Source organism: Cyprinus carpio, chromosome A14 (assembly GCF_018340385.1).
Source record: "Cyprinus carpio isolate SPL01 chromosome A14, ASM1834038v1, whole genome shotgun sequence".
Classification (NCBI taxonomy): Eukaryota; Metazoa; Chordata; class Actinopteri; order Cypriniformes; family Cyprinidae; genus Cyprinus; species Cyprinus carpio.
The window spans coordinates 23,536,185-23,543,010 of NC_056585.1; the positions used below are offsets into that span (position 1 = coordinate 23,536,185).

The 6,826-nt window shown below is 38.6% G+C and overlaps 1 pseudogene; it reads left to right on the forward strand.

Moving 5' to 3' along the window:
• Positions 1–2,309: 2,309 nt before the first annotated feature.
• LOC122147541 lies at positions 2,310–6,556 on the forward strand (annotated as a pseudogene).
• Positions 6,557–6,826: the final 270 nt, after the last annotated feature.

Below are 6,826 nucleotides of genomic sequence, written 5' to 3' on the forward strand. Positions count from 1 at the left end.
TCATAGACGGTTGTGTGCGATTGCTATTAACTGATAGGCCCTGACACTACATTAGGACTGCATAACGCCTTAATCAAGCTCAAATTCAAACCCAAACATCTGTTTTGAATGTTGCAGCATTAGTGACCCATAGGGTGGACACATTTGGATCCAGAAAACTATGATGGTGGGTGAGTTTGTGCACAAGCCAGTATGTGTGGTCTGTTAAATCTTTGGTTCTTAAGGTTCTTCCTACACTACGGCGGGTATATAAAATTGAGCAATGAGCCAAGTGAGTAGCCTCAGTGTAACTATCATTCGCAAGGCACATTCTCATCCACACAAGAGCACACTCTACCGGTGGAGGAGTGGGGTTGTCATAGTAGAGAGCTCAAGTATGACTGTGCGAGGGCATGTATCATACAGTAAGGAGGTAATCGGTCACGCAGTAACCCATCACGATCAGTAGAAGCGACCACTCGAGAGAGGGGGTGATTTTTTGGCCTGTGCGCATCAGAAGCGTGTCTGAATGGTGTGTGTGTAGATGCCGGAAGGGTGCCGAAAAAAAACGGTGGTAGTAGTTTGGTCTTTTGTATGTGCATCTATGTTGGCTCCACCACGCTAGTGTCAACAGCCCCCCATCAGAAACTGACACCTACAGCGGTAATAAGACACAAACCCTCCCTCTGTCCCTCTCCACCTCCCTTTGCGCTCCTTAAATTACAAGCTTTCAGAATGTGTGTTAACATCATTACTTCTTAATATTTACCATACTATATGTAACTATGCAATTGTAAAGTGTGTTACTTATGCAGCAATTTCAATGTGTTTTTGGCTATGGGAAATGTACAGATGGATATCACTTAGGGATCCACAGACTCAACACTGCAAAGGTAAAACATTGTTCCCTCAAAACTTAAAACATCCATGTTTCAAAGGAGCCTAATGCGCAAAATACATCCTATTTTCAAAGTAAATGCTGTTCTTTTGAACTTTGTTTCTTCACAAAAATCCTGAAAATACACACACCCCACACACACACACACACCACACACACCACACACACACACACACACACACACAACACACACACACACCACACACACACATCACACTAGCTTCCACAAAAATATGAAGCAGCATAACACTAAAAAAGATTTCTGAAAGATCAATGTGTACATGCTGACTGGTTCAGAAATTCGCTTGCATGCCATCACAGTTGGAATAAATTTCGTATTATATATACATATATATATATATTTAATTGTAATATTCACATATTACTGTCTTTTTAATAAATAACAGGCAGCCCTTTGTTAGCATAAAGACTAGTATATTAGAACAGGTATGTAGTGTATTATATATTTAAATTAATCAATTTGAGCCATACAGAAAGCTTAGAGAAGTTTAGTGATAAATAAAACCGTGTGCAGTGTTTATAATATATTATGTCTTTTAAGGGTTATGTACTGCTTAAAACTGGTCTCAATAGTGTGATTTTTTACTCATACACACTCTATGTATTCTGCTATCGAATGTGGGTCTGCAGATAGAAATGAAGGTGAGACGATCCCATAGCCTTGTAAACGGAGAGATGAAGCTGTGCTTCAAAGACCACTATGGTGGGTACTGTGCCTTGCCTCTTCTCTGCCTTCTTTCATCCCTGTGCCGCCTGACCACCCAACCAATCCACGCCCAGCCTGGGTAAACACCAGCCAGTTGAGCCATCAAAAAAACCCCTGCCCTCCAGTTTTTTGAGGGCCCCAGTTAGATCATCTGCGGGGTGAGGTGTGAAAACGGACTTGTGTCGTTTCCTAGAAACAGGCTGTCAGACCGTGTTCAGGTGTGTTCAGATCAAAATGAAAATGCTAATCAGTTGTATTAGTGAACAAGATGCAGGAAAGAGGGGATTATTGCAGCATGCAGTGTTTTAGTTTTGACTGTTAGCTTAAAATGACTCAGACAGAAACAGGAAAATAGGGGAAATGATCAGCTAGTTTTTTTTGCGCTCAGACGACTGGCCAGGAGTCGCTGAAGTCTTGGCGGGGGGCACGGTCTGCGAGTCAGAAGATTTACTAGACTGAGGCATCCCAGCTGTCGTCACATTGAGAGGAAGCGACCAGTCAAATATTTTCAAAGACTGCTATGTGGACTGCAGCTTTCACTTCCCCTTGGGCTGTGAACCAGCCAATGCTGCAACTACGTTCCACAGTAATGGTGGCAGTGCCAAACTGGAAGACAAAGAAGATAAAAAACCAAGCCAGAATCAATTTATTAAAATAAAATAATTTCCATGATGCAATACAAAAAACAGATGTGGATGAGTCCGCATGAATCACAGGGACAGTCACGACTGCCGCCCCAGTCAGCAGTGTTTCAATACAGAAGGCTCCTTCTCCTGCCAGTGTCAGATGGGTATGCATAAAGTAGGCACAGAATGCGTGATGAGAAATTAAAAGCCTGTCTAATTTTGTAGTAATACCACAACATAGTTCACCTCTCCCAAAACAGAAATCAGTCAAAAAAGATTTTTTATTTATACTCATGTCATTTCTATTTATACTCAATTATTTAAGCTCAAATCGTTTCAAGACTGCTTGTGAAAAAGCAGTGCCACTTGAAGGGGTAGTTCACCCAAAAATGAAAATTCTGTCATCACTCACTCTCAAGGTTACTTTCCTCTGTTGAGCACAAAAGATTATATTGTGAAAAAAATGTAACCAAACAGTCAATGGTCCCAATTGTCTTCCACAGTATTTTTTCCCCATACTATGGAAGTCAGTGAGCTCCATCAACTGTTTGGTTATCTATATTCTTAAAATATCTTTTATGCAAGTCATCTGAAGCCATTCGATTCATTTACGTGAGGAACAGACCAAAAAATAAAACCATGTAAACCTCTGCATTGAAGCTGGTTCATTTACATGCAAATATGGTGAAATCAAGATGCATCTCAACTGGTATGATGTCATGAAGGTGTAAATGTCAGCAGACTTTCATTTTGGGTGAACTAATCTTATAAAGTTTGGATAGGGTTGCCATTTCAAATATTAATTGATGTTTGCAGGCAAAAAGAGTCGATAAAGTTTGTCGCCTCCAGTACCTGCAAAGATATTACTAGCTTACAAGAGCTAATATTATCTTTAAATATGATATTTTATCTCATATATGTTATATTACCCCGTAATTATATACATTTATTATAGAAATATTATCTTAATATTTATAATATAAATATACTTATGAATAATATCAGTATACACTTTTAAAAATCTTAGGAATTTGTATACACACCTATTGATATAATTACTGACTTTACTAAGATTTCCCAAAGTTAAGTGCCAGAGAGAATTCCAGTTTTGAGTATATGTGTGCCTTAAATTACATACAATGGCAAGATCATATAAATCATTGTCAGTGTTCAGTCATACAAATGAAGAATAAAACATAATTTATGTGATCTTATCCTTTTGTTTTAATACTTTTCAGACATCGACGAGTGCCGGTACCGCTACTGTCCAACATCGCTGTGTTAATGTTGCCTGGCTCATTCTCCTGCCAGTGTGAGCCTGGTTTCCAGCTGGCTGCCACAACAATCGCTCCTGTATTGGTAAGCCAACCCACACACTCACTCCCACGCCCCGTTTTTGGCCATACCCTGAGTCATAGGCCAACCCACCACACACACACACCACTTGGAATCCAAACCCCACATACTTATACACAACTCCATCCTACCCTCATTTTTCTTTGAGTAAAGGCCAAAATATAAACCAGTAAAAGAGTATACTTTGTGCCAATCGATTGGAAAAACAAGAAATCGAGACATTTAAAGTCAGTGTGAATTGGAATGCCCACGTTTGCAGCACATGTAACCTTTCATAATTGGATGGACACTTTCATTTCCATTTTGCAACAGGATATCTTCAACATGAAAAATTAAGTAGAAAACGGGAACTTGATTTTATCCATCAGTAATTGAGGGATCAGAAAAGTGAATGCCATGCACCAGAATGGAGTCTGGCATGAATCAAGATTTCTACAATATTGTCAGAATATCCATTTTGCTTTTTAACACATTGATTACACTTTTTGTTATACTGCTTCCGCGAATAGTTCAATTCTGAAAAGAAAATCATGAAAAATGTATCTTACCGAAGCCATCCAAGATATAGATGAGCTTGTTTCTTCATCAGAACAGATTTGGAGAAATCAATCAATCTCCATCACTTGCTCAATAATGGCTCCTCTGCAGTGAATGTGGTGCCGTCTGAATAAGAGTCCAAACAGCTGATAAAAAAACCATCACAATAATCCACACAACTCCAGTCCATAAATAAATAAATATTTTGTGAAGTGAAAAAGCTAGGCTATTTAGATAGTAATTTAAACAAATCCATCAAGATTTTGTGTACCCCCAAATCATTGCTTCTGGACTAAAAATACAAGTCCCTCTTATCTATACATATTGCCTTCTCCAGTGAAAATGTCATCTTGTCTAAATCATCAGAGTAATATATACAGAACAAGGACGTTTATACGCAAAAAACAGCCCAGCCAAAAGTGATGTTTTAAAGTTAAAAATGTCTTAATGATGGATTTGTGTCTTACAATCGCATAGTTTTTTCATTGGCATGGATGTTAACATGATGAACTGGAGTCATGTGAAATTATTGTGGTGTTTTTTAACAGCTGCTTTGACCTGCCTCACTCTGGATGGCACCCATTCAGATCCATTGGTGAGTAAGTGGATCATCATTTTCAAGCTTCAAAAAGTTAAAAGTTTAATTTTTTTTTTTTTTTTCAGTTTATTAGGATGATATTTTCTGTAGAATATCCGTGCAACTGGATTAATTGTACACACAATAAGACAGGGAATGTCATTAAAAACCATTTTGACTCATTGGGTTCACTGAAATTAAATGAAACACTTCCTTCCTTTAGGGTTATCCCCTTGCAACAAATTAACTGAGTTTTTGATATTGCTTAGTGGCTACTTAAAATGACCAGACATTTATTTATGGCAACAAAAATACGAGTCCATCTCAGAAAGTATTTTATATAATCTTCTGTAATACTTCACCGTTTGCCTTACTTTTGTTTTCATATACAATCCTGTCTGCTTTGTCATTCTGTTGTGTTTAGATGTTGATGAGTGTAGCATGTAGAGGGCCCCTGCAGTCAGAGGTGTTATAACACGTATGGGACGTTCCTGTGTCGATGTGAGCAGGTTATGAGCTGGGGCCAGATGGCTTTGCCTGCAATGGTAATCTGGGAGCAAACACAAACAAATGTGGATAAACTAAAATAAATACACATATTAGAGAAAAATGCAACTGATCATATTCATTCTCTGTCTTCAGACATAGACGAGTGCAGCTACTCCAGTTACCTGTGCCAGCATCAGTGTGTTAATGAGCATGGCAAATTCTCCTGTGTCTGTCCTAAGGATATCAGCTCCTGGGCACGCGCCTCTGCCAAGGTTCACCTCAGTTTAATGCTCTCTCACTGCAGACTCTGCTTCACAAAACTTCACTCATAGGACAAATGAGAGACTTTTTTTCTCTTTTGAATCTAGACATTAAAGAATGTGAGGTACAGGAGCTCATCAGTGCTCGGATGGGAAAGACTTGTGTTACATCAGGAGGGGTACAAGTGTGTTGACAGCAAAAGCTGTGAGGAAAACCCTAGTGCAGTGTCAGAGATAAGTTAAAACAAATTTGTAAAATACCAACAAACACTTGCATACTATTAGGCTCACACACAGTTATGCATCAGCATTTATGAGATTTTTCCTTTACATGATTGTCTAGTGTATCAGTCGTGTCTATTTGAGACAACTGACTTTTTTTTTTTTTTTTTTTTAATTGACCCGTTTAGTTTGCCGATATCTGGGAAAGGCCAGTTCTTAAGTCTGTGTCCTCTAAGCATGTCTCACATAAATTCGCATTTCCACAAGCTTGAGATGAATAACCAGCGTGGTCGGCATTTCTGAAGTAAATAGAAACTTCTCGGCTAGAGGGGATGGCATACCAAAATGTTTAAGCAAACTTTTCGGGACATTATGGTAGGACATACTTGTATAATTTGGTACAGTGTGGTAAAAAAAACATAATTAGGTTAGATCCATGCCCAAAAACCTGACATAGCGGGTACTATTGAGTTTATGTATCTCCTTTCAGTTCATGTTTAAATCAATTCCAATTTAGTCATGTTAAAATGTTTACTGGTTCAGTTCAGTTCACTCTTAAAACAGGCCAGCCAGTCCTCTAAAAGCGTGTATTGATTCTTTTCAGTGCAGGTCAGTTCAAAATCTATTCAACTCACTTCCGTTTAGTCCCTGAACACTTGAGTTGAAATCGTTCTAAACTGATGCAAAATTCCTCGCTTCATTCAGCCGCTGTACATGTCCTATCACAAAGCCTGGCTGTCGAGACCTGCTCTACTCAATTGTGCAGCGCTACATGAGCATCACATCGAGAGCGCTCCGTCCCCTCAGATCTCTTTCAGGGATCCAGGCCACCAGCGTCTAAACTGGAAGCCTACAACACCTTCCCGTATCCGCTCCTGGAGATGACAATGGAGGACTTTTTACATCAGGGTAATTAAAAAATATATGAACTTAATGAATATCTCTGAAAGAAATAAACTTTATTTAGTGTATAATCTTCTTATACTGAAAACAGACATACTATTATTTTCTTTTCTAAAGTATTTTGTCGCCTTCCAGAACACTGAGCTAAACACCCTCAAAAAACAAGCTAAATTTATATCTTGGAGGAAAGTTTTGATTTTATAAATTCTTCAATATTAACACTACAGTTCAAAAGGTGGGGATTGTCAGTAA